A 23727-nucleotide genomic window follows, 5' to 3' on the forward strand; every position below is an offset into this window, starting at 1 on the left:
TTTAAAGAAATTAAAATTTTTAAAAATGAGTAAAATAACTGGGAGTTTAGTAAATATAAGTGGACAGGAAGAATGGAGTGTGGCATATATGGATTGCATTAACTATATCGTTTGTACAATTCTGATCATGATGCTGTGACATACAGTTTGCTGCATAAATATGACTTCGATGAAGGCATGTGCCTTAGAGGAGCTGGAATTTTCTTATTGAAAGGGCAATGGTCGGAAGACCAATGTTGAATAAGGAGGAGGGTCTGATTTCATATCTGACCCTATGTCAGACTCTGATGAGGATGATGGATAATTATAATGGGAGGTTCTGTGGGTTATGGAAGCAGAAACAGTTTCCATCTGAAAAAGTTGCAAGTAAAATGGTATTATTGGAGGAAAGCAAGGCATTATTCAAGACAGAGAGGTACAAAGAATGATATGTAAGAAGTTGAAGCATATGAAAAGCTTGTTTGCCATAGAATGGGATATCATAGAAAGACTTCAGAAGGAGAACATAAAGCCTTATCATATTTATCCATTACATTAATAGTGCCACACTGATATATCTATAGACAAAAAAAATGTTAATTCCTTAAAAATTCTTGGTAAGATACATGTTTAATGTAAGGTAAAATCTTTATTTATTCACTGATTTGAAGGACAGGCATTATTCTAGGCACTTTAACATAACTGAGGGTAAAAAAAAAGAGACAATATTGGATAAAAGACAACAGATAATAAACAGAAATCATAATAAGTTACTACAGAAGGTTAAAATTGTCATGCATGGTATTTTAAAAAAATAGAGCCAGATTAAAAGATTCAAGAATTTTGGCAGGGACAGATTACAGAGTACTGTGTTGGATACTGAGAACTAGTTATTTGAGCAGTCTTGAAGAAATTGAGTATTTATCCAAGAGTATGTATGGGAGAACATTCCCGTCAGAGAGTAGGACCAGCACAGTGCCCCTTCTTGAGGTTATAAGAAGTGTTCACAATCAGATATTTTGGTAAATTAAACAAGATAGAGCCTATGAATGGCCAAATGATAAAACTGTGCCACAACCTGAGGGGCATGATTATTTCAATTATCTGAGCCTGACATTCAAATAAATGCCTAAAGCCAAACAGATATCAAACAAAATTGTACAGACTTAGAGATGTAATGATTTGGATAGCTAGATAACTGATTTATCTTATTTTATTTATTCTATATTGTGAAGAACAGGTAGGAAACACTGAATTTCTATCATCACTTTCTTTGGCTATAAAAACCTCCAAAATCAAAGCATCATCATAAGGCCTACACAGAATGGGAGAGATGGATAAAAGGTTATAATTAGGTAGTAAATTTTTCATTTCCACACGTCTAAAATTCATGGTAACTTAATTTCACTTTTAATAAAAGAAGCTTTCAATGGCACAGCAAAGTTTCTTTAAAATTATTTGAACTTTATAAAATTGTATTTAATTGTATAATGTAGAAATACAATGAGGACTGTGACAAGTGGGTGTAGAATATTTACAAATCCAATTTTTTAAGTACTATTTCATTGAAGAAAATACATGTCTGGCATTTATTATATGAAACTCATTGGTCACCTTAAAAATGAACTAAGAAAAGCAAACTATTTTTAAAAATGTAAAAGGAGTTCCCATCGTGTCGCAGGAAAAATGAATCCGACTAGGAACAATGAGGTTGTCCGTTTGATCCCTGGCCTCGCTCAGCAGGTTGAGGATCTGGCGTTGCCGTGGGCTGTGATGTAGGTTTTAGATGCGGCTCGGATGTGGTGTTGCTGTGGCTGTGGCATTAGACCCCTAGCCTGGGAACCTCCACATGCCACGGCTGCGGCCCTGGAAAGACAAAAGACAAAAGACAAAAAAGAAAGAGAAAGAAAGAAAGGAAGGAAGGAAAAGAAAGAGAGAGAGAGAGAGAAAGAAAGGGAAAGAAAGAAAGAAAGAGAGAGAGAGAAAGAAAGGGAAAGAAAGAGAGAGAGAGAAAGAAAGGGAAAGAAAGAAAGAAAGAGAGAGAGAAAGAAAGGGAAAGAAAGAAAGAAAGAAAGAAAGAAAGGAAGAAAGAAAGAAAGGAAGAAAGGAAGAAAGGAAGAAAGAAAGAAAGAAAGAAAGAAAGAAAGAAAGAAAGAAAGAAAGAAAGAAAAGAAAATGTAATAAATAACATTAGTCAATGAAATCAGCAGAAGTGTGTTTACATATTTTCAGTTAAGTTGTACCTAACAGTGAGCATCATAGAACATTTTCATAAAGATTCAATAAGAATCAAAGAGCCATACCACCGAAACATAGATCAATAAATTTGACTATTAATTGTTGCTATAATCTTTGTTGGCATCAGTTCAAAATTTAATAGCCTCCTTGTTTTTGCTTATATCTGGAAATTAAAAAATAGTAATATGAGACCATTTCAATTAAACATTCCTCTCTAAAGAGGTTCTGTTTTGGGATAAAAATATTTGATTTTTTATTGTCATAATTTAATAACTTGTGAGACCAACTGCTTATACACTAAGAAGTGCATTCCTAATTACATCTAGAGATTTATTGCTATTTTTTTATGTCAGTTGAGGTATAAAATTAATGAATAGCATTTTCCAATGTTATTCAGAGAATCAGTTATTCAAAGACTTTATCAATGGAAAGGATAGGTGAGAATTGGAATGAATTATATGTGACTTCAACCTGATAAACTATTATGAAAAATGTATTTTTAGAAAGAAATTACTAGTTAAGCAATTAGCTCAACTATAAAAGATGAATAATAGAGGCTTATTAATAAGATGAAATAAGATTAATTAGTATTTCCTACAAAGAAAAAATTTATTTCATGAAGAAGGAAGTCATTAATCAAGATTTTGGACTATCCCAGCAGTTTTAAAACACACTGGTGTTATGAAGGCAGGACATAGCATTAATAGAATTACAGTTAAATTCACAGGGAGTTTAAGCACAATTAGTAATGGCAAGGGGTGTCTTTTTTTTTTTCCTGAGGAATCAACAGTAACCCAATATGAAATTGTCTGAAATCTGGTGAACTTGAATTTATTGCTTGGCATGTTTGACATTAAGGATATTTAACCTAGTGGGCAACTTTGCTGATGCAGACACAGAAAACAAGTGGCTGAAAATAAGTAAGGTTTCTCTTTGGAGAAAATTAGGCCAATGGAGTCAAGGCCCACTTTCGGAAAGAAATCAGTGACAAGTCATAAGCTAGAATAGAGGGTGGCTCAGATCGTTCATTTCACATGGTTAGCATTTTGCGTGGAGAATGTGCCTACCTCCTCTTGTAGAGATTAAATTCAACATTAGCAGTATGAGAAGAGAAGTCCGCAAATGCCATCCGGTCTAGTTCTTCATTCTCTCACTTCCTGGCTAGAATACGGTAATTTTTTCTTTTCTTTTTTCTTTTTTTTTTTTTTTTTGGCCGCAATAGGGCACGTGGAATTTCCCAGGCCAGGGATCGAACCTGAACCACAGCAGCCTCTCAGGCCCCTGCAGTGAAAAGCTGGACATGCAACGCACTGCGGCACAAGAGAACTCTCAGATAAATTTTAACAATCACTGCTTTTTGTTTTTGTTTTTTGATGAATCTATGGCAGATAAGATTAATTAGGTTTTAGTGGTTCACACCATTCAGGGGAGCTTATCGTGGGATAAGCTCCACACTTGCCTTATCTAATCTGTGGATAGTATTCTTAATGAGAAATATAGAAGCAAGAGCCGAGCCTTAAAAAGATTCAATGTTGATAACACACAAATTGAAAGGACAAAAAAGAACAATCCAGTGGGAAAAAAAGTTGATCTGTAAGTATTAATTTCCTAATAGTCTTTCTATGCTTCAAAGTAGATAGTCATTCTAGGAGTCTTAATAAAACATGTAGCATAAAAATTAAAGATTGACTACACCATAAAGTGATAGATAATTTCTAAGTATATTTTTTAAAATTAAGCAAAAATGAATTGGTAATAGTGAAAAATAAATCAATTATTTTACATGAAATATACTTCCAGAATGGTGTACAAAATAGATTATTTATGTCTCTTGATGGTGTAACTTCCTCAATTTGGGTATTTTTTTTCTGTTGCATAGAAAATTAGATTAAGAGATCTGATTTTATTATTTTTGTGAATTAATGATAAAAGAAAATTCCAACTATGGAAGGTACAATGTAAAAAGATGAAAAGGAGCACATATAAAAAATTTTCACCTATAGCTTGATTAACTGGGGAATTTTTTTCAAGCATTCTATTCACTTAAAATTTATTCATTTTATAGAATAAGAGTCCCAAAGAGCTCTTTTGGAGTGCATATTTCAAAGAACAATTTCTAACATACTAAAAATATGTTTTGAATACAAAAAGTGATCCAAGGTAAACTTGGTGGCTGTAAAAGGATATGTCAAAAGCTAAAATTGATTGATTATTGGACATATGTAATTTATAACAATACTTTTCTGGAGTTAAATACAGGTTATTCAAGTGTTTGCACATTATATCTCTGATTGAAAATAGAGTTAATAGAGAACGAACACTTAGAATCAATGAGTAGTTGAGTTCAGGTTTATGGTGGTTTGTGTTACAGGAGGGAAATTGATACAATAGGCAAATCTTTGTGCATGTGTGAAAAAATATTAGGGTAAAGGGCAGTTACATTTAACTTTTCTCTGAGGAATTAAGGCAATGTAAATTTAATTAATTTTCAAATAATCTGCATTGTCATTCATTTTATAAATTTGTGATGTTTGCTTCTAACTTCTTGAGAGGTTTACATTTTCAAAAATTTCATTCTAGATTTGTTTCCTTATCAGTCTTTCAGGTATTTCAAATGTTATTTCTATTCTTTTAAAGATGGCCTTCCATTTCTTGGGACCTTTTATACCTATTCATCTCTGTTAACTGATAAAGTTATAAACCTAACACAAATGTTTGTTTACCTCCCCAAACCTGCCTGTTCTTCTGACTTCATCACTGATTTCCATATTTGACATCTCCTTCTCACTGGTGATGCTAGTTACCAAATGCTATAAATTCTATCCAAACCCTTAAAACCAGTCTAGATAGAATCACCTGTTTCTAATAACCATGGACCCACATTATTAGAATTGCTCCTAAACCCACCCATAATCCTTCCCTGAGTTAATTTTGTCTGCACATAGTTACCACATTTAACTTGGAGATAGAATTTACAATTAAAATTACTATTAGTCAAATGATAATATAAAGCTATATTTCGTGTAGAGTTTACTGCTCCAATTTAAATTGCCGATTTTCGAGTCCTAGTGTCCTGCTTAGATCTCTTGAGGCAGAATCTTTGGGGAGGAACTTGGCAATCTACATTTTCTACCAATCCTTCAGGTGATTCTCATGAATGACAACCTCTGAGAGCTAAAGCTCTGTTCCTTGGCATCACCAGGAGGGCTATTAAGGCAGATTACCACATTCCCCTGTGGGAAAGTCTGACAGCAAGTCTCGCGGTAACTCCGTGACTATATAACCTAGGTTATTCTGGTGTAATATGTTAGCAGCTTGATTTGGGGATTCCTTAGCCTTTGGGATTGACTCCATATTTTGAAGGTAGATGTTTAATTTTTTAATCTTGGGATCTCAAAAATGTCAATGCTATGCTTAAGAATTGACAATTATTCAATGCCATCTAACATTAAATTTCCTTTTTAGGATTCACAAGTCTTTATAGTATTCACTGATTCAAAGCAGGACAGGCTTATCTACTACAGTTGATCTTAGACATGATCCTTCTGTTCTGGTTAAATTTGGATTTCTCCCTTTTGTTCTTATTAAAAATAGTTTTAGCGACTCTATCAAGTGAAATTTGTAAGCAATCTGTAGTAACCCCCAAATTGGGAATTTGATTGTAATTGCACTGAATGCACTTATTAATTTTGGCGGAAGTTACCTCTTCAAATTATTGAGTCATCTCATGCACTAACTAAACATATTTCTGAATTATTTATGTACTATGTGTGTGTGTGTATACACATACCAGTTTTTTTCTGGTTTTTGACACATAGATCTTGTATATGTCTTATATTTGTACTTAGAAGTAAAAAGTCATATCTCCAGTGAAAGAGAGTGCCCTCTTTTTCACATTTTTCAACTATTTCAGGCATAGAATCACTTTTCCCTGTTTATTTACCATAATATTAACCACCATACAGATATCTTGTTTTATTATATGTGTTGCCGAAGGGAGCACCAGATATCTTTTAATACTTGTAATAGTTGGCTCATTTTTCAGTATGTGCAGTTCCTTTCTTCATCTTGTAAGATGAAGATGAACATTAGCTAATCTTTAGATAAAATTAGAGTGTTGACAGCAGCCATCAAATGACATGTCCTTGTCTTCAGTGGTGAAAAATAATAATAACAACATCCGAAACTTAATAGTGCTACTATGTGCTAGGGTGTTGTAAACATTTTACATGTATTACTTCTTTAAATTTCCCCCAAGAATATCATGAAAAAACTGAGGCACAGAACGTTCAATGATTTTCCCAAAATACTAAAGCTAGAAAGTGGGGGAGACATGTTTGAGCCCAGAAAGTGTTCTTACGTTAATGTTTGCAACCAATTAAGATAGTTTCTCCTTATTGTGTAATTATATTAAGACAAGTTCTTTATATAATTTATCCAGAATTTTTTATGTACTTCTGAAAGGTGTCAGCTGTTTTTATTAAATGACTTGATATGACATTGATTTTCTTCTTTAAGCTGTTAATGTAAAAATGCATAGTAATTTATATCCTAATTTTGAACATTCTTAGCATTTGTGAGATGAGAGCAATGTGGCCATGGTGTATTTTTCATTTCATATCTGTATTCAATATGCTATTGGTTTACTAGATATTTGACATCTTTATATGTTATAAAAGTCTATATTTTCTTATGTTCTGTAAGTTTTTAATAATGGGTATTGCTTCAAAATAATTTAGTAAGCTTTATCTCTATATTAGTTTAAATATCATAAAATTATGAGATTCGGATTTTAAACTTAGATATAGGCGATACCTTTAAATCTCTATTACCTGTAGTATTTTTATTAGCAAATCTTTGACAATCCTTGTTTCTTCTTTGGATATATTATGAAGTACACACTAAGTTTTAAGTCAATTTGGTAACTTAGCTTTTCTTAAAAAAACAATCCAAAAAGTTAATGGAAAAATGGAACTTTTTTGTTGTTTAATTAGTGCTTTATAAGGGATAAGGAAATGTCTATAAAACAGTAACTGAATGCTATGCAAAAATCTTAAAACTCAGATGGATTTTGCAATTAAAAATAGAATATATGATCAAATTTTTGAGTTAGAAGATCAGCCGAAAAACTTTCTGGGACTATGTTACAAAATTGCAAACAAAACAGAAAGTGACAAAGAAAACTTTAAAGATATGGTAGGTAAAAACCAGCAATTTTAACAATGCATCTCTTTGGATCTCTAGAAAGCAGTAAAAACATTGACAAAAATATAATTGGTGAAATTGTAAAGATAATTTCCCACAGCTGAAGAAAACCTCATAATTTCTGATTTAAAGAACCCAACTATATGTAAGATTAATATAAGTTATTTCTATTTAGATACGTTCTTTGGAATATTTTTTAATCTATGGTTTTGAAGAAAATACTGAACCTTTCAACATAAATATGCAGGTTAATTAGAAGGAGAATCTTACTGGCATTATACTTTAAAATGAAAACACTTTTTGACCTTATACTTTTGTGATTTAAGAAACAATTGTGAGAGTAAAATTGAGTTTTCATTTAGTATTTGCAAGCAGTAGACTGTGAATAGAATTCTTAAAAAGTAACTGCTAGAGGGAAATTTCTAAATATTTTTTATCTTTGATTTAAAAATAGCAGAAAATTAGAATGTAATAAAACCATAGGTGAATTTTATTTTGAATATACATGTAAACACTACATGAAATATTTTCAAATTAAATTCATTGATATTTAGAAAACATTACATCTTAATGAGAGAAATTCAAGATTGCACGATTAAGTCTATATTTGGAAATCTATTCACTATATTATAGGATTAACATAAAAAATGATGGTTTGATAAACAAAATAATCATTCATTGTAAACCTTGTCAAGCTAAGAATAGGAAAGAAGTCATTATAGGAATGTCAAATATACCCTAAATATATGATACAAATATTATACTTTGTTGGTAAAATGCTAGAAATACTCTTATTAAATTCCAAGACAATTCAATGATATCTTCCTTTAGTGCAAACTTTCAGTTTCTTTCATTTGAGGAATGGTTTAAAAAAATAGTTCAGAATTCCAGCCCACACTACACTCAAAGAAAAATAAAACAATTGCACGTGTACATATTTGCCTGTAAGTATACAACAAAAATGTCTGAAGAAAGCTGACCAAATTATTAACTCTTGTTACCTCCAGAGATGGGAGGAGGGCAGGTGTGGAGTGGTTTCTTTGATCCTGGGTTAGTTTACCAAGCACACATATTTTTGTAATGTAAATGATCCTAGTGAGCTATTTAACCAAATGTAAATACTCTCCTGTGTATTAGGAAGACTATACAAGCCTATACAGCAATGTTGCTTTCTATTATTTTAGTGTCAACTTTGGGAAATTTTTAGTCTAAATTTTCATTATGTTGTTTTATTTTGAAAGAAAATGAATCCATTTTACACACACTAACTCTCATTAATCTATAACCTATTTTCTGAGTTTTATGTTGTAGAAAGAACTATTACAGTACAATAAACAATAGATATCTGTGCATTTTCATCTAGCTAATGGGAGAAAAAAGTTATTTATATGAATACATATAAAATTAAAGTATAAATTACATATAATATAAAACATTAATTTTAAGTAGAATGGAGTATTATATATCATAGTTAAATTCTGAGGTGAAAAGGGCATGAGGGATGGAAGGAAAAAATGAAATATATAGATCTCAATATTTTACAAAAATCTAAGTTTTGAAAAACTTGACAGAACAGTAAAATAAATAATGGAGGAAAAAGTACACAAATGCTAAAAAATTGTTTTCTCTCACTGGAAAACACAAAAATTTTTTAAGTTCTTCTAAATTGGCTGAGTGTCAGATCACGAGGTATAAGAAAAATAAGCCTGTACCTTACAGATTCACAAATAATGGTGAAATCTTTTAGAGGTAAGATATTTCTAATGTTTGGTTTCATTTTGGCACTTTTTTAGAAGTACTTACTGAAGTTGCCTCTTTTTCTTTTTATTACTCAAATGAATTTATCACATCTGTAGTTGTATAATGATCATAACAATCTGATTTCACAGGATTTTCATCCCATAACCCAAGCACGTACCCTACACCACAAACTGTCTCCTCCAGAGACCATAAGTGTGTCAACATCTGTGAGTCAGCATCTGTTCTGCAAAGAAGTTCAGTCTGTCCTTTTTTCAGATTCCACATGTCAGTGAAAGCATTTGATGTTGGTGTCTCATTGTATGGCTGACTTCACTAAGCATGATAATTTCTAGATCCATCCATGTTGCTAAAAATGCTGGTATTTCGTTCTTTTTAATGGCTGAGTAATATTCCATTGTGTATATGTACCATGTCTTCTTGATCCACACCTCTGTTGATGGACATTTAAGTTGGTTCCATGTTTTGGCTATTGTAAATAGTGCTGCACTGAACATCAGAGTATATGTGTCTTTGCAAGTGGTGGTTTTCTCTGGATAGATGCCCAGGAGTGGGATTGCTGGATCAAATGGTAGTTCTATTTTTAGTATTCTGAGGAATCTCCATACTGTTTTATATGGTGGTTGCACCAGTTTACAATCCCAACAGTGTACTAGGGTTCCTTTTTCTCCACACCCTCTCCAGCACTTCTTGTTTGGAGACTTTTGGATGATGGCCATTCTGTCTGGTGTAAGGTGGTACCTCAGAGTGGTTTTGATTTGCATTTCTCTAATAATGAGTGATGTTGAACATCTTTTCATGTGTTTTGTGGCCATCTATGTCTTCTTTGGAGAACTGTCTATTTAGATCTTCTGCCCATTTTTGGATGGGGTTGTTTGTTTTTTTGGAATGGAGCTGCAGAAGGTGTTTCTAAATTTTGGAGATTAATCCCTTGTCAGTTGATTCACTTGCAAAGATTTTCTCCCATTCTGTCAGTTGTCTTTTATTTTGTTTAGAATTTCCTTTGCTGTGCAGAAACTTTTAAGTTTGATTAGGTCCCATTTATTTATTTTTGTTTTTACTGTCAGTACTCAAGAGGTAGATCTGAGATGTTGCTGTCTTTTATGTAAGAGAGTGGCATATGTTTTCCTCTAAGAGTTTTACAGTGTCTGGTCTTATATCTAGGTCTTGAATCCATTTGGAGTTTATTTTTGTGTATGATGTTAGGGAGTGTTCTAATTTCGTTCTTTTCCATGTGGCTGTCCAGTTTTCCCACCACCACTTATTGAACAGGCTGTCTTTTCTCCATTGTATATTTTTGCCTCCTTTGTCATAGATTAGTTGGCTGTAGGTGTGTGGGTTTAATTCTGGGCTTTCTATCCTGTTCCACTGATCCTTATTTCTGTCTTTGTGCCAGTACCATACCGTTTTGATGATTGTGCTTTGTAGTATAGTCTGAAGTCCTGGAGCCTGATTCCTCCAGCTCCATTTTTCTTTTTCAGGATGTCTTTGGATATTCTGGGCCTTAACTTTAAAATATTTCATTTTAGTTCTGTGAAAAAATGTCCTTGGTAATTTGATAGGGATTGCATTGAATTTGTAGATTGCCTTGGGTCCTATAGCCATTTTGATAATATTGACTCTTCCAATCCAAGAGCATGGTATGTCTTTCCATCTGTTTGTATCATCTTTGATTTCTTTCATCAGTGTCTTACAGTTTTCAGAGTACAGGTCTTTTGTCTGTTGTAGGTAGGCTTACTCCTAGGTATTTTATTCTTTTCTATGTGATGGTAAGGGGGGTTGCTTCCCTAATTTCTCTTTCTGCTCTTTTATTGTTAATGTATAGAAATGTCATTGATTTCTGTGTATTAATTTTGTATCCTGCAACTTTGCCAAATTCATGGATGAGCTCAAAGATACCACAAAAAAAGAAAACTACAGGCCAATTTCACTGATGAACATTGATGCAAAAATCCTCAACAAATTACTAGCAAACTTAATCCAACAATACATTAAAAGGATTGTACATCATGATCAAGTGGGATTTATCACAGGGATGCAAGGGTTCTTCAATATCCACAAATCCATCAGTGTGATACACCACATTAACAAACTGAAGAATAAAAACCATATGATTCTCTCAATAGACACGGAAGAAGCCTTTGACAAAATCCAACACCAATTTCTGATAAAGACCCTTCAGAAAGTGGGCATAGCGGGAACCTACCTCAACATAATAAAGGCCACATATGACAAACTGACAGCAAACATTATTCTCAGCAGTGAAAAGCCGAAAGCATTCCCGCTGAGATCAGGAACAAGACAAGGATGTCTGCTCTCACCACTACTATTCAACATAGTTTTGGAAGTCCTAACCATGGCAATCAGAGAAGTAAAAGAAATAAAAGGAATCCAAATTGGAAAGGAAGAAGTAAAACTATCACTATTTGCAGATGAGATAAAGTTGCCTTTGTGATGAGAATCATTTGTGGCATTTGTTAAATGTATAGCTTTTCAGATTGCCTCTTCCCTGTGATATGAGTCCTTGGTTTTCTCCCAGGTGTTTATTTTTTTTAATTACACAGGTGATTCCTATCACTAAAGAACTTTGGGAAACTTTTTTTGGGGGGAGGGTTGGTTCCTTTTTTTTTGCTTTTTAGGGCCACACTAGTGGCATGTGGAAGTTCCCAGGCTAGGGGTCAGTCGGAGCTACAGCTGCTGGCCTATGCCACAGCCATAGCAACGCTGGATCTGAGCTGTGTCTGTGACCTACACCACAGTTCAGAGCAACGCCAGATCCTTAACCCACTGAACAAGGCCAGAGATTGAACCCACATCCTTGTAGTTCCTAGCAGGATTCATTTCTGCTGTGCCACAATGGGAACTTCGGGGAAACAATGTTTAAAGAAGGCTGTAAAATTGGCTCTATGAAACAACAGGGAAAAATGACAAAATTCAACTTGTCTCCCTACAAAAGGAAGTCAAGGTCAAGTAAAACTAAGTCAATTGGGGCTTTATATTTTTGGTGGACAGTGAACCTAAATCTCTCTTTTCTATTCCAAAATATTTGAAGGTACGTATAAGTGATATCATATGATATATGTTTTTGTCTAAGTTCATTTAGTATGAGAATCTCTAGTTGCAATCAGATTACTGCAAATGGCATTATTTTGTCCTTTTTATGGCTGAGCAGTATTCCATGGTATATATGTCCCACATCTTCTTAATCCATTCATCTGTCAATGGACATTTAGTTTGCTTCCATGTCTTGGCTATTGTGAATAGCACTGAAATGAACATAAGGGTGAATGTACCTTTTTGAATGAATGTTTTATCCAGATGTATGCCAAGCAGTGGGATTTCTTGATTATATGGTAGTTCTGTATTTAGTTGTCTAAGTTTTTTCCATACTGTTTTCCATAGTGGTTGTACCAATCTACATTCCCACCAACAGTGAAGAAGAATTTTCTTTTCTCCACATTCTCTCCAGAATTTGCTATTTGTTGACTTGTTAATAATGGCCATTCTGACCAGTGTGAAGTGGTACCTCATTATATAGTCTTGATTTGCATTTCTCTAATAATTAATGATTTTGAACATTTTTTCAGGTACCTGTTGGCCATCTGTATGTATTCTTTGGAGAAATGTCTACTTTAGTCTGCCCTTTTTTCAATTGAGTTGTTTTCTTTTTTTGTTGTTGAGTTGTATGAGTTTTTTGTATATTTTGGAGATTAAGCCCTTGTCTTTGCACATTGAAAAGATTTTTCTCCCATTCTGTGGGTTGTCTTTTCTTTTTTTAATGGTTTCCTTGGCTGTGCAAAAGCATTTGAGTTGAATTAGGCCTCATTGGTTTATTTTTGTTTTTATTGACCTTATTCTAGGAGGTGAATCAAAAAAGATGTTGCAGTGATTTATCTTAAAAAGCATTCTGCCTATGTTTTTGTCTAGGAGTTTTATAGTATCCCACCTTATATTCAGGTATTTAATCTATTTAGAATTTATTTTTGTGTATGGTGTTAGATAGTGTTCTAATTTCATTCTTTTACATGTAGCCACCCTGTTTTTCAAGTTACACTTACTGAAGAGACTTTGTTTCTTAACACTGTATGTTCTTGCCTCCTTTGTCATAGATTAATTGACCGTAGGCACTTGGGGTTATTCCTAGGCTTTCTATTCTGTTCCATTGATTTATATTTCTGTTTTTGTGCCAGTACCATATTGTTTTGATAACTGTAGCTTTGTAGTATTATCTGAAGTCAGGGAGCCTGAGTCCTGCATTTCCATTTTTCTTTTTCATTATTGCTTTGGCTATTCAGAGTATTTTATGTTTTCATACAGATTTTAAAATATTTTTTCCTAGTTCTGTGAAGAATGTCCTTGGTAATTTGATAGGGATTGCATTGAATCTGTAGATTGTCTTGGGTAGTATAGTCATTTTGACAATATTGATTCTTCCAATCCAGGAGCATGGTATATCTTTCCATCTGTTTGTGTTGTCTTTCATTTATTTCATCAGTGTCTTAGAGTTTTCAGAGTATAGGTCTATTGTCTCTTTGGGTAGGTTTATTTCTAGATACCTTATGTATTTTTATGTGATGGTAAATGGGATGGTTTCCCTAATTTCTTTTTATTATCTTTCATTGTTAGTATATAGAAATGTAATTGATTTCTGTGTATTAATTTTGTACCCTGCAACTTTGTCAAATTCATTGATGAGTTCTAAAAGTTTTTTGGTGCTGTCTTAAGGATTTTCTAGGTATAGTATCATTACATCTGCAAACAGTGATAATTTTACTTTGTCTTTTCCAATTTGGATTCCTTTTATTTCTTTTTCTTCTCTGGTTGCCATTGCTAGGTGATTCTTAATAATACATGTGGAAGTTTAAGGAATATATCTGGTTCACAGAGACTACTGAATGAGACCCATAACATGTACTTTGGTTCTTTGCATCAAAAGTTTCTCTAATTTATTGAAATTCAAGCTAGTTAATAACCATGTTTATCTAGCTATGCATCTAAAGATCTTATACTACTTCAGATTTAAGTAGTTAATCTGGGACAGTTTCCAGATGCTGGCATAGGACTCTTGGGTTAGAGACAAAGCATGGTCTTTGAACAAATGGTACTAAAACAAATGAGCATCCATATGCATCAGAGGAAAAATAGTAATAATAATGAACCTAGACACACAGTGTTTTTTACTCACAGCAATAACAGTAGCCACAGTCCCAGTTTCCATGAGGTAATGGGAAGGGGGCCAAGTGGTGTCTTCTGATTTGGGATCATGTTATAAGAACATCAAGCTTAGAGACTCTGGTTCATTTTAGGTGGTAAGCCTGCTTGATTTTTGTCTCAGAGGGAGAAACTATATTTACTATAATGCCTAGTACACATGTATTCCCTTTACCCAAAGGAAGATAGTATCTCTGTTTTCCAAGGCTATTTTACAGACAAATATCATTGAGGAGATAGTCCAAATCAAAATGATATTTAGTGCTCCATTCATTTTTACAGTTACTTAGGTAGCACCTTCCCCTCACACCCAACTTCAATTAGTTTTTCCAAATGCATTTGTAATTCAGTTAGATTATTTTGTCATGTTCTTCACTTTATCCTGAAATCCCTCAATCTCCTAAATGATATCTTCATTTGCACATATTAAGGTCCCTTCTATGTGCTGTGAAGTTTTATGCATAATGTCAATATGTCCACTATTAAAATGTTATGAAGTATAATTTCACTGTGCCCCAAAGTCCCTGTTTCTCATATTCAAACCCTCTTCCCACCTCCCTAGGCCCCTAGAACTACTGATATATTGAATGTTAGTTTTGTCTTTTACAGATTGTCATGTACTTGGAGTCTTACCATATGTAGCCTTTTCAAAATAACTGCTTTCACACAGAAATATAAACTTAAGATTCAATCATGTCTTTTTGTGGATTGATAGCTCATTTGCTTTTTATCACTGAATGATATTCTGTTGTATAGTTATCACAGTTTCTTTCTTCATGAAACTATTGAAAGGCTTCTTAGTTGTTTCTAGTTTTGCAATAATGAATAAAGCTGCTGCTATAAACATTCACATTCAGGGTTTTGTGTGGATACAGATTTTCAATTAAGTTGGATAAAAAGCTGGGAATGATTGTTGGATCAAATGATAAGAATATGTTTCCCTTTGTAAGAAACTGCCAAAATGTCTTTCAATGTGACTACCAATCTGCATTACCACCAGCAATATAAGATTACCTGTTGCTTTGCCTCTTCACCAGCGTTAGTGTTAGGTATCGTCAGCTTTTTTTATTTTTATATTTTGGGATCTAATCATTCTTATATTTTAATTTGAATTTGCATAGTGACCAATGAAGTTGAGCATATTTTCATTTGTTTATGTTTTCTTTCTGCATAGTTTCCAAGTTGTCTGTTAAAATCTCCTGTCGGTTTTTATGTTGAGTTTTTGTTTTCTTATCAAGTTTAAAGTTTTATGAAGGTTTTAGAAACCAGTGCATTATCGTTTATATGTTTTGTGAATATTCAAGTCTGTGGGTTGATTTTTTAATTCTCACTATAGTATCTTTAACAAAGAAGTATTTAATTTTAATAAGGTTCAACTTGACCAATTTTTCTTTATGGATTAAGCTTTGGCATTATATTCAAAAACTCGTCACCAAACCCAAGGTTACCTAAAGTTTCCCCCCAAGTTTTGTTTCCACATTGTTGTTATAGTGGTAAGTATAGCTGTCTTCCCCTATGCTTTCTTTCAGAGGGTTCGTAGTTTTGCATTTTACACTTAGACTGGTGATCCATTTTGAGTAAACTATTGGGAAAGATGTAAGGTCTGTGTCTAGGTTTACATTTTTGACCTATGGATGCTCACCTGTTCCACACCATGTCTTCAAAGACCATCCTTTTTCTTCATTAAGTTTGATTGGCTCCTTTATCAAAGATCAGTTGGCTATATTTAAAAGAATCTATTTCTGTGTTCTTGATTCTGCTCCATTAGAATGGAAGTCTATTTATTTACCAGTATTATCCTGTGTTACAAATTATAGTTTTATAATAAATCTTAAAAACATATATTCTGAGTCCCCAACTATATTCTTCTTCAGTATGTTGGCTATCATAGGACTTTTGCCTTTTCATAGAAACTTTAGATCTTGTTGATATCTAAAAATGACTAACTGGGATTTTTAATATGATTTCAAGGAATATATAGATCAATGTGGAAAGCATCGACATAATAACAATGTTAAATTTTCCAATCCATGCACATGGGATATCCCTTTATATGTTTAGATATATTTTGATTGCTTTAATCAGAGTTTTAAAGTTTTCCACATGTAAAATCTGTAAATGCTTTGTGTCAGTTATATTCAAAACTTTCATTTGTTGGTGCTATGGTAAATAGTATTTTTAAAATACCAATTTCAGGAGTTCCCTTTGTGGCTCAGTGGGTTAGGAATCCAACATAGTGTCTATAAGGATGCAGGTTCCACCCCTGGCTTTGCTCAGTGGATTAAGGATCCTGCATTACCACAAGCTGCAGTGTAGTCATAGATGTCACTAGGATCTGGTGCTGCCATGGCCATTGCAGCTCTGATTGGACGCCTAGCCAGGAACGTCCATATGCCACAGATGCGGCTGTAAAAAGAAAACAAATAAAATACTAATTTCAGTGGTTTTAATTCTGAAAGGAATTAGGGATTTTTCAAATGTTGTTTTTTTTCTGAATTAACCAATATGATCATACAATTTATCTCCTTTATCCTACTGTAGTCAATTACATTGATTTTTCAAATATTGAAACAGCCTTACATACCTGGAGTAAATCATAATTATTGGTACATAATTCTTTTTAACATTGTTGAATTTGATTTGATGATATTTTGTACCAAAGTTCTGAATCTGTGTTCATCAACAGTCTCTATTACTTCTTTCTTTTATAAGTACGGTATGCTGGCCTCATAAAATGAGACAGAAAGAGTTCTTCCTGTTTCTGTTTTCTAAAAGACATTGAGGAGAATTGAAATCATTTATTTATGTGTTCAGAAAAATTCACCAGTGAGACCATCTGGACCTGGAGCTTTATCTTTGCGGAGGTTGTTAATCATTGACTCATTTTTAAAATAAATGCCTATTCACTGTACATATTTCTAATTGTATATTTTTTCAGTTTTGAGATTTAATTGACAGATAGAATTCCATAATTTAAGATGTATGCCGTGATTTGACTTGTATACATCATGAAATGATTATTTCAATAAGTTTAGTGAACACCCATTGTTTTATATAGGTGCAAACTAAGTACATAGAAGAAAGTACTTTCCTGTGATAAGAACTCAAGATTTGCTCTTAAAAATTTTCATTTATAATATACAGCAATGTTAATTATATTTATCATGTTGTACATTACATCCCTAGTACTTTTTTACCTTTTAACTGGAAGTTAATACTTTTTGTCTGCCTTCATCCAGTTCGTCTTGCTTATGGTAGCCACAAGTCCAATCTCTTTCTGAGTTTGTTTTTAAAGTATATTTGACCAACAATACTCTTAGTTTTGATATTTCTGTATGTTTTAAACACATGACAATTCCAGTTATGATCTGTCAAAATCCAAAATACTACATGGTTACCGATATTTCTCATGTTATGTATTTCATACCTGTGACTCATTTATTTTTGCAACTAGAAGTTTGTACATATTAATCTCCCTCAAATGTATCTTTATTCACTCCACCCCTCTCCTTTAACTGACTTTATTCACTCCACCCCTCTCCTTTGGCAACTACTCTTTTTTTCTTTGTATCTATACTTGTTTGTTTTGTTATGTCTGTTTTTTTTAAAGTCCACATATAAGTGAAATAATATTTTACTTTCTCTGACTGACTTCACTTAGCATAATACCCTCTAGTTCTATCCATTTTGTCACAAATGGCAAGATTTCATTTCTTATGGTTGAGTGATATTCCATTGTGTGTGTGTAGAGATTTTATATATATATAAATATATACTTTTTTTTTTTTACACATCTTCTTTATCATTTGATGATGGCATGTAGGTTCCTTCCATACCTTGGCCTTTGTAAATATTGCTGTAATGAACATGGGAGTGTATATATATTTTTGAATTAATGTCTTAATTTTCTTCAGATATATCAGTGGAATTGCTGGATATGATACTTCCGTTTTTCATTTTTAAAGGCAATCATCCTACTATTATTAGTAGTGGTTGTACCAGTTTACATTTTAACCAACAGTACATGAGGATCCCCTTTTCTCAACATCCTCACCAATACTTACTGTTTGTTGTTTTTCTTGATGATAGATATTCTGACAGATGAAATATGAAATGTCTTGTGGTTTTGATTTTCATTTCCCTGATTAGTGACATTGAGCATCTTTTCATGTGCCTGTTGACTGTCTGTGTGTCTTTTTTGGAAAATGAATATTCAAATTCTCTGCCCACTTTTAAATCAGGTTGTTTGATTTTTTGATGTTGAGTTGTATGAGTTTTTATATAGCTAAGATATTAACCCCTTATTGGATACATAGTTTCAAATATCTTCTTCCTTTCAATAGGCATCTATCTTGTTTTGTTGATAGTTTCCTTTGTTGTGCAGAAGCTTTTTATGTTGTAGTCATATTTGTTAGTTTTCTTTCTTTTCTTTGATTGCCTAAGGAGACATACCCAGAAAAAAATCTTAGGCAGGTGTCAGAGTCTACTGCCTATGTTTTCTTCTAGAAGTTATATGGTTTAAGGTTTTACATTTAAGTCTTTAATCCATTTTGAATTCATTTTTGTGAACAGTATAATAGAGTATTGCATTTGACTTTTTTGCATGTAGCCATCCTGGTATCGCAACACTGGTTATTGAAGAGGCCATCTTTCTCCCTTTATTCTTTCCACCATTATTTTTGCCTCCTTTGTCATAGATTAATAAACCTTATAAGTGTGGGTTCATTTTAGGGGTCTCTATTCTATTCCATTGATGTGTGTGTGTTTTTATGCCAGCATCTATAGGGTCTTGATGACTGTAGCTTTGTAATAGAGTTTAAAATCAGGGAGCGTTATACCTCCAGGTTTGATATGTCCAGCTTTTTTTTTTCTTTCTCAAGATTTTTGTGACTATCCATGGTCTTTGGGCTTTCCATATACATTTTAAAATTATGTTCTGGTTCTACTGAAAATATCATATATATCAGTGGTAAAAATACCATATATATCATTGTCACCTTGAGTAGATCAGTCAATTTAACAATGTTAATTCTTTAGTCCATGAGCATGGTATTTCTTTCCATATGCTGTGCCACCTTCAATTTCTTTCATCAGTTTCTCATGACTTTACAAGTATAGGTTTTTTCTTCCTATTTAGACTTATTCTAAATATTTTTTTTCTTCTTGATGCAATTAAAAAGAGATTGTTTTCTTAATTTCTCTTCTGATGGTTTATTGTTAGCGTATATAAATGCAACAGATTTCTATACATTTTGGGTCCTGCAGGTTTACCAAATGCATTAGGTCCCAGTAGTTTTCGGTGTCATCTTTTGGATTTTATATGTATAGTATCATGTTACTACAAATAATGATGGTTTTACTACTTTTTTTTCTAATTTGGATTTCTTATATTTCTTTGTATTGTTTGATTGATGCAGGTAGGACATTTAATGCTATGCTGAATAAACATGGCAAGAGTGTGCAACTTTGTCTTGATCCTGGTCTTAGAGGAAATAATTTCAGCTTCTCACCATTGAGTATGATGTTAGCTGTGGGCTTGTCACATATGGCCTTTGTTATGTTGACATATATTCCTTCAATACATTGTTGAAAGTCTTTTCATAAATTGATATTGAGTTTTGTTAAAAAAGTTTTTCTGCATATATTGAGATGATCGTATTTTTTTTCTCCTTTATTTGTTAATGTGGTGTTTTGCAGATATTGAACCATATTTACATCCCTTAGGAAAACCCCACTTGATGGTAGTGTATGATCCTTTTAATGTATTATTTAATTCAGTTTGCTAAAATTTTGTTGAGGATGTTTGTATTCATGTGCATCTCTGATATGGGCCTATAATTTTCATATATATGTGTGTGATCTATTTGTCTAGTTTTAGTACGAGGGTTATTTTGACTTCACAGAATGAGTTTGGAAGCAGTCCTTCCTCTGCAATTTTGTGGAATGGTTTGAGAAAAATAGGTGTTAACTCTTCTCTAAATGTTTGGTAGAATTCACTTGTGAAGTCATGTGGTCCTGGACTTTGTGTTTGTTAAGAGTGGCTGGACTTTGTGTTTGTTAAGAGTGGTTTTATCATTTATTGAATTTCTTTTCTGTTGATTGGTCCATTCATATTTTTTATTTCTTCCTGATTCGGTCTTGGCACATTTTGAGTTTTGGGAGTCTTAGACTGTGCATTTCTAAGAGCTTGTCTTTTCTAGGTTACCCATTTTTGGCATGTAGTTGTTCATAGTATTCTTCTTTTGATCTTTGATCTTTCTGTGGTGTCAGTTGTAACTTATCTTGCATTTATCTTTTATTGATTTGAGCCTTCTCCTCCCGCCCCCCTTAAAGGTAAGTCAATTTATATTTTCAATGAACAGCTCTTCGTTTCACTGGTCTTTTCTACTGTTTAAGTCTCTATTTCATTTATTTCTTTTCTGATCATTATGGTTTATTTCTTTCTACTACCTTTGGGTTTTGTTTTTCATTACCTTGTTTCTTTAGGTATAAGTCTAGGTAATCTAAGTCAGATTTTTTTAAAAGTAGGCTTGTGATACTATAAACTCCCCTCTTAAAAATTATTTTGCTATTTTCCATAGATTTGGTTTGAGGTCTGTCTGTGTTTGTGTTTTCACTTGTTTCAAGTTATTTTTTATTTCTTTAACTTCCTCAGTTATCTGTTGGTTGTTTAGTAGCATATTGCTTTGCCTCCATGTGTTTGTTTTTTTACAGTTCTTTTGTTGTAGTTGATTTCTAATACCATAGCATTATGGTCAAAAAAGATACTTGCTATGATTTCAGTTATCTTAAATTTCCTGAAATTTGTTTTATGGCCTAGCATGTGATTCATCTATCCCAAAGAATGTTTTCATGTGCACTTGAAAAGAATGTGTATCTGCTACTTCTTGATAGAATATTCTATATATATCTATTAAGTCCTCTTGGTCTAATGTGACATTAAAGGCCAGTGTTTCATTGATTTTTTTTCTATCATTTGATGTAACTGGGATGTTAAAGTCCCCAATATTACTGTGTTATTGTTGCTTTTTCAATTGCCTATTAATATTTGCTTTATGAATTTATGTGCATCTGTGTAGAGCATATGTATATCTGCAATTGTTATAACTGCTTAGAGTCACCCCTTGATTATCATGTAATGTCTTTTCAGTCTTTGCTTTAAAATCTATTTTGTCTACTATAATTATTTCTATTTTGCCTTTCTTTTCATTTCCATTTTTGGAATACTTTTTCCCTCCTCTCAGTTTCAGTTTCTGTGTGTATTTAGGTTTTGAAGTGAATATATTCTAGGCAGCATATGTTAGAGTCTTATTTTGGCACCCATTCAACCACTGTTTTTTGATTGGAACATTAATTCCGTTGACATTTAAAGCAGTATTTGATAAATGTGTATTTATTGCCTTTTTTGAATTGATTTTGAGTTGTTTTGCAGTTCTTTTTCTGTTTCCTACTTGCTCTTTTCCCTTGTGATGTGATAACTATCTTTAATATTAGATCTCAATTTTTTCTCTTTTTTGTATATATCTATTAAAAGTTTTTAGTTTGTGGTAACCATAACATTTATATGTAGGAGTCTATATATTACTTGTGTAAGTCGCTGATCCCTGAAATTGAACCACACTTTAACAACTCTCCATTTTAACCAACACGCATCTAATATTTTGGACATCATGTTTTACTTTTTTTTGTTTTCTAAAACTAACTTTATTATGTATTTGTCTTTACTATTGAGAATTTTCCATGTATACATAAATATATATACATATATATATGTATATATATTTGCTTTTTCATTTAGAGAAGTGCCCTTAACATTCCCTGTAAATCTGGTTTGCTGATGTGGAAATCTTTGTTGTTCCTTGTCTGAAAAATTTTGTTCCATCGTATTTGAATGAAATCCTTTCTGGGTAGAATATTCTTCATTGTATGTTTCTCCCTTTCATCATTTTAAATATATATTGTACCACTCCCTTCTGGCTTAATAGAGTTTCTGCTAAAATGTCAGCCAATAGTGCTATTCGAGTTCTCACACATATAACATTGCTTTTTCCTCTCTGTTTTAATATTCTATCTTTATCTTGAATTTTTGCCATTTTAATAACAGTATGTCTTGTTTGGTCCTTTTTGGGTTGATCCTATTTGAGACTCTGTTTGCTTCTTGGACCTGGATGTCTATTTCCTTTCCCAGGTTAGGAAGTTTTCAGCCATTATGTCTTCAAACATGTTTTTTGCTCCTTTTTTTTCCCCTCTCTTTTCTCCTTCTAAGACCCCCCATAATGCAATTATTAGTATGCTTTTTTGTTGCCCTCAAAGTATCTGAAACTATCTCCATTTACTTTTATTATTTTTCTTCCTTTTCTCTTCAGCTGCAGTGGATTCCACTACTGTCTTCCACCTCATGGATATGTTCCTCTTTAGTGAATTAATTTCTTCTAGTTAATTTATTTCAGCAATTGTATTATTCATATATTTTGTTCTCATTTATATTTTCTAATGCTTTGCTAAAAAATTCTAACTTCCCACTCAATTCATCCAATATGCTCTTAAGTCTTTGCTCATTTTTAAGATCATGACCTGGAACTCTTTTTATTTATTTATTTAATTTTTGAAATTGTTATTTCCCCAATACAATATTTTTTTCCTACTGTACAGCATGGTGACCCAGTTACACATACATGTATACATTCTTTTTTATCCCATTGTCATGCTCCATCATAAGGAGGAGGGAGTGGGATGACCTGGAACTCTTTATTGTGTATATTACTTATCTCCACTTCACTTAGTTTTTCTGGGGTTTTATCCTTAGTTTATATTTATCTGTCACCTCATTTTTTTAATTATTCTTTTTATTGCAGTACATTTGGAATTTGGCTACATTTCCTGGCCTTTGAGAAGTGGTCTTTATAGGAACCATCTTAGGTGTCCCAGAAGCATACATTCGTCTGGTCACCAGAGATACATGCTCTAGGTGTGGCCTCTACGTGGGTTTCAAGGGTCCTCCTGTTGTGGAAAGTTGAATACTATGGGTAATCTGGTAGGTATGACCTCACTGTGTTAAGTTTTGGTAGTGTATCTTTTAAGAAATTAGTCTATTTCATCTAAGTTACAAATTTGTAGCCATAGAGTTTGCATATCATATTATTTTATTTTATGTTTAATGTACATAGGAACAGTAGTGTTAACCTCTATTTCATTTCTAATATTAGTAATCTGTGTTTCCTCTTTTTTTTTCCTTGTTCAGTCTAACTAGAGATTTATCAATTTCATTGCTCTTTCAAATACTCAGCTTTTGGTTTCATTGATATTTTTATTTGCTATTGTTTTATTTTCAATATC

General features: G+C 32.7%; 1 long non-coding RNA gene across 2 annotated transcripts in view; it reads left to right on the forward strand.

The window, feature by feature from the left end:
* The first annotated feature begins 5496 nt into the window (after positions 1 to 5496).
* LOC102158358 (uncharacterized) overlaps positions 5497 to 23727 on the forward strand; it is a 166919-nt gene continuing 148688 nt past the window's right edge. Inside the window, exons 1-2 of one of the 2 annotated variants that reach the window (XR_014812610.1) lie at positions 5497 to 5580; positions 23247 to 23425. This is a non-coding gene — a long non-coding RNA (uncharacterized LOC102158358). The remainder of the gene's footprint in view (positions 5581 to 23246; positions 23426 to 23727) is intronic. The other variant, XR_002346685.2, reaches the window with a different exon arrangement.

This window comes from Sus scrofa, chromosome 8, assembly GCF_054392235.1.
Source record: "Sus scrofa isolate SSC_HxYL_T2T_F1_AM1 chromosome 8, Sscrofa_HxYL_maternal_Yorkshire_Landrace_v2.0, whole genome shotgun sequence".
Classification (NCBI taxonomy): domain Eukaryota; kingdom Metazoa; phylum Chordata; class Mammalia; order Artiodactyla; family Suidae; genus Sus; species Sus scrofa.